The 10071-nt window shown below is 39.5% G+C and overlaps 2 non-coding genes across 2 annotated transcripts; both read left to right on the forward strand.

Moving 5' to 3' along the window:
- Positions 1-571: 571 nt before the first annotated feature.
- Positions 572-653, forward strand: TRNAL-UAG (transfer RNA leucine (anticodon UAG)). The gene has a single exon. It is a non-coding gene; the product is annotated as a tRNA-Leu (tRNA).
- A 9108-nt stretch (positions 654-9761) lies between these two features.
- On the forward strand, positions 9762-9843 carry TRNAL-UAG (transfer RNA leucine (anticodon UAG)). Its single transcript has one exon. It is a non-coding gene; the product is annotated as a tRNA-Leu (tRNA).
- Positions 9844-10071: the final 228 nt, after the last annotated feature.

The raw sequence follows: 10071 nt of genomic DNA on the forward strand, positions 1-10071 counted from the left end.
GATTAAACAGACTATTCTAGAACATTATGCTATGTTAAACCTTGTTATCTTATTCTTATAATTATGCTAACATACAAAATTAGCATATGCTTTCATCCCACTGCTGCCAGTATTATGCGGTCTTGAAATATTTTTGTACTTATTCTTATGATTTTGCTAACATGCAAATTAACATGTGATTTAATCTTTTGTACTTGTATAATTTTGCGGTTTTCAGTTAAGACAAGGAATCGTAAAATTCATGCTGTTTAAGGTAGCATGGCCGAGTGGTCAAAGGCGCAGGATTTAGGCTTCAGTCTCTTTGGAGGCGTGGGTTCAAATGCCAGTGTAATTTGACTTTGAAACTTTTTAGCTTATATTTATGATTTTGCTAATAGAAAAATTAGCATGTGCTTTATTATTTTTTATTTGTATGAGTGCATGCTTTGCTGTTTTGCAAAAGACAGTTGATAGAATAATTCCTTTTTCCTTTTTGCTTAGAGACCTATCCATTTTCCACCTTGAAGAAGTTAAAATGTAGGAAAATTCACTAAACTTACTCTAAGGAAGCTTTTTTCATGTAGTATATTAAGGTAGCATGGCCGAGTGGTCTAAGGCGCTGGATTTAGGCTCCAGTCTCTTTGGAGGCGTGGGTTCAAATCCCACTGCTGCCAGTGTATTTTGACTTTGAAACTTTTTAGCTTATATTTATGATTTTGCTAATAGAAAAATTAGCATGTGCTTTATTATTTTGTATTTGTATGAGTGCATGCTTTGCTGTTTTGCAAAAGACAGTAGATAGAATCATTGCTTTTTCCTTTTTGCTTAGAGACCTACCCATTTTCCACCTTGAAGAAGTTAAAATGTAGGTAAATTCACTAAACTTACTCTAGGGAAGCTTATTTCATATAGTATATTAAGGTAGCATGGCCGAGCGGTCTAAGGCGCTGGATTAAGGCTCCAGTCACTTCAGAGGCGTGGGTTCAAATCCCACTGCTGCCAGTAGGTCTTCAGAACCTTTTGATCTAATTCAAATGATTTGTATTTGCATGAGTGTGTGGGTTTCTGTTTAGGAAAAGACGGTTGATGGAATCATTGTTTTTTCCTATTGTTTACAGACTTAACCATTTTAAAACAGACCTGTAGGTTTAAATCCCACTGCTGCCAGTAGTAAGAGTTCCTTAAATCCTTTTTATCTTATTCTTATACATACACTAACATACAAAATTAGCATATGCTTTAATCCCACTGCTGCCAGTATTATGAGGTCTTGAAATGTTTTTGTACTTATTCTTATGATTTTGCTAACATGCAAATTAGCATGTGATCTAATCTTCTTTTGTATTTGTATGATTTTTCGGTTTTCAGTTAAGATAAAGACCATTGATAGAATCATTGGTTTTTCCTAATGTTTAGAGACATGCCCTTTTTCCAACATGCACTAATTTTAAATGTTGTCAAATGTACTTCACTTACTCTAAGGAAGCCTACTTAATCATGCTGAGTATGACCCAGCAGTATGAGTTCTTGAAAATCTTTTGATCTTCTTCTTATAATTATGATAACAGACAAAATTTGCATGTGCTTTCATCCCACTGCTGCCAGTATGATATGTGCTTGAAAATTGTTTTGAACTTACTCTTATGATTTTACTAACATACAAACGTACATGTGTTTTAATCTTCTTTTGTATTTGCTTAAGTGTTTTCTTTCTGGTTAAGATAAAAACAGTTGATAGAATTATTGTTTTTTTCCTAATATTTAGAGACATGTATGTCATCATATGTACTTTTGCCCTGTCCTGTATTTGAATAATATGCCATTTGATGTATGTAACTGTTCTCTGGTTTCTATTAGCTGTAATTTATGTATTTTCTTATGCTGGGAGTTCACCTGTAACAATATGTCTCCTTCCCCCAATACTTGCAGCCCTAAGCTATAATGTAATTAAGGTTTGTCAACACCACTAGTGAAGAACAGCCATTCTTTCTCACAGCAGGTGGCTAGTCATATGTACATACTAGATAGACTAAGAAGATATAGAAGAGGAGGAAGCAACATAGAAGAGGATTCTTTACTGTTAGGGCAGTGAGAATCTGGAATTGCTTGCCTGGGGAGGTGGTGATGGCGAACTCAGTCGAGGGGTTCAAGAGAGGCCTGGATATCTTCCTGGAGCAGAACAATATTGTATCATACAATTATTAGGTTCTGTAGAAGGAAGTAGATCTGGGTATTTATTATAATGGAATATAGGCTGAACTGGATGGACAAATGTCTTTTTTCGGCCTTACTAACTATGTTACTATGTATGTTACTATGTTACTATGTAAGAGGAGCCGACCAGTCTAGAATCTTCAGGTGGACCCAACCATTGAATAGAAGGTGTGACCCCTACCACCCTTCATGGGCGGAGCTCAGACAATCCATTCTTATTTTTGAGATCAGATGTGAGTTGATCCTTAAAGGGGAAGGAGTGGGGATTCTTAGCTGAGGCAAGACCCCACGTCCATCTGTGACTGCGGAAGCGAACGGGATGAGACTTGAGCTGAGGACATATCTCGTCGTTCGTTAGATTGTTTTGGGATCCCTTGGACTCATGTGGACTATTGCTTTGTTTGCTGGCACAAGGATTATCGGGAGGTGCCCCCGAATCTGTTCTGTTGGACTCGTGGAAGGACTATTGTTTCATTTATCGGGTGCGGGATTACTGGAAAGCACCTCCAGATCTGTTTATTTACTTGGGCTTATTGTGGACTTCTGGTGGACTTGAAGGACATTATGGATATTTGATGTTGTATGCTCCCTGCTTTAATAAATCTCATTGGATCATCCCTCGGCCTGTTGTCCCTTCCTGCTCTGCTGTACACCCCGTCACAAACTGGTTGGCAGCAGTGGGATCAGAGCAGAAGGAATGGAGGACAAAGGCCCATCAACATTGGGAACCAGCACCGCAGAGTACAAGAACTGGCCTGCGATGAACCTACAAACAAAGGCCCATGAAGTAGGAGTCTGCTTTAAAGGACTCTCCAAGGAGCAGCTAATTGAGGCTTTGGAAGGAGTTCGCCTGCAAGATGACATTGAGGAAAGATCCTCACAGCAAATGGAGGAAAGACTGTAGCCGGAGGTAAATGCCCAAAAAAGTCAGTGGGTTGTGTGGTACGAGGAGGAGTTGGCATTTCTGGGAGAAGAGGCCACCATAGACTATAAGAGGGAGGCCATTCACAGAGCTCAGGAGATGGCATTGCTGGAGCAGATCGCTTTGGAAGCAGCTAGAAGCTCCAGACAGACTGTAACCTCAGCACCCACCATGAGGGAACTCCCCAGAGTGTCCCACAAAGTTTTAAGCCCTTTAATGAGGCTGCAGGCGACATTGAGGGCTTCTTCCAGGACTTTGAGCATCAGTGTTGATTAATGGAAGTCCCGGAAAGGGAGCGAGTTTGACATCTTGTAGGGCTCTTAGAGGGTTTTGCTGCTGAAGCCTATAGAGCTATGGACCCTCGGGGGAACTGTGAGTATGCGGCGATAAAACAGACTATTCTAGAACATTATGCTATGTTAAACCTTGTTATCTTATTCTTATAATTATGCTAACATACAAAATTAGCATATGCTTTCATCCCACTGCTGCCAGTATTATGCGGTCTTGAAATATTTTTGTACTTATTCTTATGATTTTGCTAACATGCAAATTAACATGTGATTTAATCTTTTGTACTTGTATAATTTTGCGGTTTTCAGTTAAGACAAGGAATCGTAAAATTCATGCTGTTTAAGGTAGCATGGCCGAGTGGTCAAAGGCGCAGGATTTAGGCTTCAGTCTCTTTGGAGGCGTGGGTTCAAATGCCAGTGTAATTTGACTTTGAAACTTTTTAGCTTATATTTATGATTTTGCTAATAGAAAAATTAGCATGTGCTTTATTATTTTTTATTTGTATGAGTGCATGCTTTGCTGTTTTGCAAAAGACAGTTGATAGAATAATTCCTTTTTCCTTTTTGCTTAGAGACCTATCCATTTTCCACCTTGAAGAAGTTAAAATGTAGGAAAATTCACTAAACTTACTCTAAGGAAGCTTTTTTCATGTAGTATATTAAGGTAGCATGGCCGAGCGGTCTAAGGCGCTGGATTAAGGCTCCAGTCACTTCAGAGGCGTGGGTTCAAATCCCACTGCTGCCAGTAGGTCTTCAGAACCTTTTGATCTAATTCAAATGATTTTGTATTTGCATGAGTGTGTGGGTTTCTGTTTAGGAAAAGACGGTTGATGGAATCATTGTTTTTTTCCTATTGTTTACAGACTTAACCATTTTAAAATAGACCTGTAGGTTTAAATCCCACTGCTGCCAGTAGTAAGAGTTCCTTAAATCCTTTTTATCTTATTCTTATACATACACTAACATACAAAATTAGCATATGCTTTAATCCCACTGCTGCCAGTATTATGAGGTCTTGAAATGTTTTTGTACTTATTCTTATGATTTTGCTAACATGCAAATTAGCATGTGATCTAATCTTCTTTTGTATTTGTATGATTTTTCGGTTTTCAGTTAAGATAAAGACCATTGATAGAATCATTGGTTTTTCCCAATGTTTAGAGACATGCCCTTTTTCCAACATGCACTAATTTTAAATGTTGTCAAATGTACTTCACTTACTCTAAGGAAGCCTACTTAATCATGCTGAGTATGACTCAGCAGTATGAGTTCTTGAAAATCTTTTGATCTTCTTCTTATAATTATGATAACAGACAAAATTTGCATGTGCTTTCATCCCACTGCTGCCAGTATGATATGTGCTTGAAAATTGTTTTGAACTTACTCTTATGATTTTACTAACATACAAACTTACATGTGTTTTAATCTTCTTTTGTATTTTCTTAAGTGTTTTCTTTCTGGTTAAGATAAAAACAGTTGATAGAATTATTGTTTTTTTCCTAATATTTAGAGACATGTATGTCATCATATGTACTTTTGCCCTGTCCTGTATTTGAATAATATGCCATTTGATGTATGTAACTGTTCTCTGGTTTCTATTAGCTGTAATTTATGTATTTTCTTATGCTGGGAGTTCACCTGTAACAATATGTCTCCTTCCCCCAATACTTGCAGCCCTAAGCTATAATGTAATTAAGGTTTGTCAACACCACTAGTGAAGAACAGCCATTCTTTCTCACAGCAGGTGGCTAGTCATATGTACATACTAGATAGACTAAGAGGAGCCGACCAGTCTAGAATCTTCAGGTGGACCCAACCATTGAATAGAAGGTGTGACCCCTACCACCCTTCATGGGCGGAGCTCAGACAATCCATTCTTATTTTTGAGATCAGATGTGAGTTGATCCTTAAAGGGGAAGGAGTGGGGATTCTTAGCTGAGGCAAGACCCCACGTCCATCTGTGACTGCGGAAGCGAACGGGATGAGACTTGAGCTGAGGACATATCTCGTCGTTCGTGAGATTGTTTTGGGATCCCTTGGACTCATGTGGACTATTGCTTTGTTTGCTGGCACAAGGATTATCGGGAGGTGCCCCCGAATCTGTTCTGTTGGACTCGTGGAAGGACTATTGTTTCATTTATCGGGTGCGGGATTACTGGAAAGCACCTCCAGATCTGTTTATTTACTTGGGCTTATTGTGGACTTCTGGTGGACTTGAAGGACATTATGGATATTTGATGTTGTATGCTCCCTGCTTTAATAAATCTCATTGGATCATCCCTCGGCCTGTTGTCCCTTCCTGCTCTGCTGTACACCCCGTCACAAACTGGTTGGCAGCAGTGGGATCAGAGCAGAAGGAATGGAGGACAAAGGCCCATCAACATTGGGAACCAGCACCGCAGAGTACAAGAACTGGCCTGCGATGAACCTACAAACAAAGGCCCATGAAGTAGGAGTCTGCTTTAAAGGACTCTCCAAGGAGCAGCTAATTGAGGCTTTGGAAGGAGTTCGCCTGCAAGATGACATTGAGGAAAGATCCTCACAGCAAATGGAGGAAAGACTGTAGCCCGAGGTAAATGCCCAAAAAAGTCAGTGGGTTGTGTGGTACGAGGAGGACTTGGCATTTCTGGGAGAAGAGGCCACCATAGACTATAAGAGGGAGGCCATTCACAGAGCTCAGGAGATGGCATTGCTGGAGCAGATCGCTTTGGAAGCAGCTAGAAGCTCCAGACAGACTGTAACCTCAGCACCCACCATGAGGGAACTCCCCAGAGTGTCCCACAAAGTTTTAAGCCCTTTAATGAGGCTGCAGGCGACATTGAGGGCTTCTTCCAGGGACTTTGAGCATCAGTGTTGATCAATGGAAGTCCCGGAAAGGGAGCGAGTTTGACATCTTGTAGGGCTCTTAGAGGGTTTTGCTGCTGAAGCCTATAGAGCTATGGACCCTCGGGGGAACTGTGAGTATGCGGCGATTAAACAGACTATTCTAGAACATTATGCTATGTTAAACCTTGTTATCTTATTCTTATAATTATGCTAACATACAAAATTAGCATATGCTTTCATCCCACTGCTGCCAGTATTATGCGGTCTTGAAATATTTTTGTACTTATTCTTATGATTTTGCTAACATGCAAATTAACATGTGATTTAATCTTTTGTACTTGTATAATTTTGCGGTTTTCAGTTAAGACAAGGAATCGTAAAATTCATGCTGTTTAAGGTAGCATGGACGAGTGGTCAAAGGCGCAGGATTTAGGCTTCAGTCTCTTTGGAGGCGTGGGTTCAAATGCCAGTGTAATTTGACTTTGAAACTTTTTAGCTTATATTTATGATTTTGCTAATAGAAAAATTAGCATGTGCTTTATTATTTTTTATTTGTATGAGTGCATGCTTTGCTGTTTTGCAAAAGACAGTTGATAGAATAATTCCTTTTTCCTTTTTGCTTAGAGACCTATCCATTTTCCACCTTGAAGAAGTTAAAATGTAGGAAAATTCACTAAACTTACTCTAAGGAAGCTTTTTTCATGTAGTATATTAAGGTAGCATGGCCGAGCGGTCTAAGGCGCTGGATTAAGGCTCTAGTCTCTTCAGACCTGTAGGTTTAAATCCCACTGCTGCCAGTAGTAAGAGTTCCTTAAATCCTTTTTATCTTATTCTTATACATACACTAACATACAAAATTAGCATATGCTTTAATCCCACTGCTGCCAGTATTATGCGGTCTTGAAATGTTTTTGTACTTATTCTTATGATTTTGCTAACATGCAAATTAACATGTGATTTAATCTTTTGTATTTGTATAATTTTGCAGTTTTCAGTTAAGATAAGGAATCTTAAAAATCATGCTGCTAAAGGTAGCATGGCCGAGCGGTCTAAGGCGCTGAATTAAGGCTCCAGTCTCTTCAGAGGCGTGGGTTCAAATCCCACTGCTGCCAGTAGGTCTTCAGAACCTTTTGATCTAATTCTTATGATTTTGTATTTGCATGAGTGTGTGGATTTCTGTTTAGGAAAAGACAGTTGATAGAATCATTGGTTTTTCCTATTGTTTAGAGACTTAACCATTTTACAACAGACCTGTAGGTTCAAATCCCACTACTGCCAGTAGAAAGAGTTCCTTAAAACCTTTTTATCTTATTCTTATAACTATGCTAACATACAAAATTAGCAGATGCTTTAATCCCACTGCTGCCAGTATTATGAGGTCTTGAAATGTTTTTGTACTTATTCTTATGATTTTGCTGACATGCAAATTAGCATGTGATCTAATCTTCTTTTGTATTTGTATGATTTTTCGGTTTTCAGTTAAGATAAAGACCATTGATAGAATCATTGGTTTTTCCTAATGTTTAGAGACATGCCCTTTTTCCAACATGCACTAATTTTAAATGTTGTCAAATGTACTTCACTTACTCTAAGGAAGCCTACTTAATCATGCTGAGTATGACTCAGCAGTATGAGTTCTTGAAAATCTTTTGATCTTATTCTTATAATTATGATAACAGACAAAATTTGCATGTGCTTTCATCCCACTGCTGCCAGTATGATATGTGCTTGAAAATTGTTTTGAACTTACTCTTATGATTTTACTAACATACAAACTTACATGTGTTTTAATCTTCTTTTGTATTTGCTTAAGTGTTTTTATTCTGGTTAAGATAAAAACAGTTGATAGAATTATTGTTTTTTTCCTAATATTTAGAGACATGTCTGTCATGATATGTACTTTTGCCCTGTCCTGTATTTGAATAATATGCCATTTGATGTATGTAACTGTTCTCTGGTTTCTATTAGCTGTAATTTATGTATTTTCTTGTGCTGGGAGTTCCCCTGTAACAATATGTCTCCTTCCCCCAATACTTGCAGCCCTAAGCTATAATGTAATTAAGGTTTGTCAACACCACTAGTGAAGAATAGCCATTCTTTCTCACAGCAGGTGGCTAGTCATATGTACATACTAGATAGACTTAGAGGAGCCGACCAGTCTAGAATCTTCAGGTGGACCCAACCATTGAATAGAAGGTGTGACCCCTACCCCCCTTCAAGTGCGGATTCCAGGAGCTCAGACAATCCATTCTTATTTTTGAGATCAGATGTGAGTTGATCCTTAAAGGGGAAGGAGTGGGGATTCTTAGCTGAGGCAAGACCCCACGTCCATCTGTGACTGCGGAAGCGAACTGGATGAGACTTGAGCTGAGGACATATCTCGTCGTTCGTGAGATTGTTTTGGGATCCCTTGGACTCATGTGGACTATTGCTTTGTTAGCTGGCACAAGGATTATCGGGAGGAGCCCCCGAATCTGTTCTGTTGGACTCGTGGAAGGACTATTGTTTCGTTTATTGGGTGCGGGATTACTGGAAAGCACCTCCAGATCTGTGTATTTACTTGGGCTTATTGTGGACTTCTGGTGGACTTGAAGGACATTATGGATATTTGATGTTGTATGCTCCCTGCTTTAATAAATCTCATTGGATCATCCCTCGGCCTGTTGTCCCTTCCTGCTCTGCTGTACACCCCGTCACAAATTGGTTGGCAGCAGTGGGATCAGAGCAGAAGGAATGGAGGACAAAGGCCCATCAACATTGGGACTTTTTAAAGGACTCTCCAAGGAGCAGCTAATTGAGGCTTTGGAAGGAGTTCGCCTGCAAGATGACACTGAGGAATGATCCTCACAGCAAATGGAGGAAAGACTGCAGCCGGAGGTAAATACCCAAAAAAGTCAGTGGGTTGTGTGGTACGAGGAGGAGTTGGCATTTCTGGGAGAAGAGGCCACCATAGACGATAAGAGGAAGGCCATTCACAGAGCTCAGGAGATGGCATTGCTGGAGCAGATCGCTTTGGAAGCAGCTAGAAGCTCCAGACAGACTGTAACCTCAGCACCCACCATGAGGGAACTCCCCAGAGTGTCCCACAAAGACTTTAAGCCCTTTAATGAGGCTGCAGGCGACATTGAGGGCTTATTCCAGGACTTTGAGCATCAGTGTTGATTAATGGAAGTCCCGGAAAGGGAGCGAGTTCGACATCTTGTGGGGTTCTTAGAGGGTGGAGCTTCTGAAGCCTATAGAGCTATGGACCCTCGGGGGAACTGTGAGTATGCGGCGATTAAACAGACTATTCTAGAACATTATGCTATGTTAAACCTTGTTATCTTATTCTTATAATTATGCTGACATACAAAATTAGCATATGCTTTAATCCCACTGCTGCCAGTATTATGCGGTCTTGAAATGTTTTTGTACTTATTCTTATGATTTTGCTAACATGCAAATTACCATGTGATTTAATCTTTTCTATTTGTATAATTTTGCGGTTTTCAGTTAAGATAAGGAATCGTAAAAATCGTGCTGTTAAAGGTAGCATGGCCGAGTGGTCTAAGGCGCTGGACTTAGGCTCCAGTCTCTTTGGAGGCGTGGGTTCAAATCCCACTGCTGCCAGTGTATTTCTACTTTGAAACTTTTTAGCTTATATTTATGATTTTGCTAATAGAAAAATTAGCATGTGTTTTATTATTTTGTATTTGTATGAGTCCATGCTTTGCTGTTTTGCAAAAGACAGTAGATAGAATCATTGCTTTTTCCTTTTTGCTTAGAGACCTATCCATTTTCCACCTTGAAGAAGTTACACTGTAGGAAAATTCACTAAACTTACTCTAAGGAAGCTTT

This window comes from Ranitomeya imitator, chromosome 4 (genome assembly GCF_032444005.1).
Source record: "Ranitomeya imitator isolate aRanImi1 chromosome 4, aRanImi1.pri, whole genome shotgun sequence".
NCBI classification, from domain to species: Eukaryota; Metazoa; Chordata; class Amphibia; order Anura; family Dendrobatidae; genus Ranitomeya; species Ranitomeya imitator.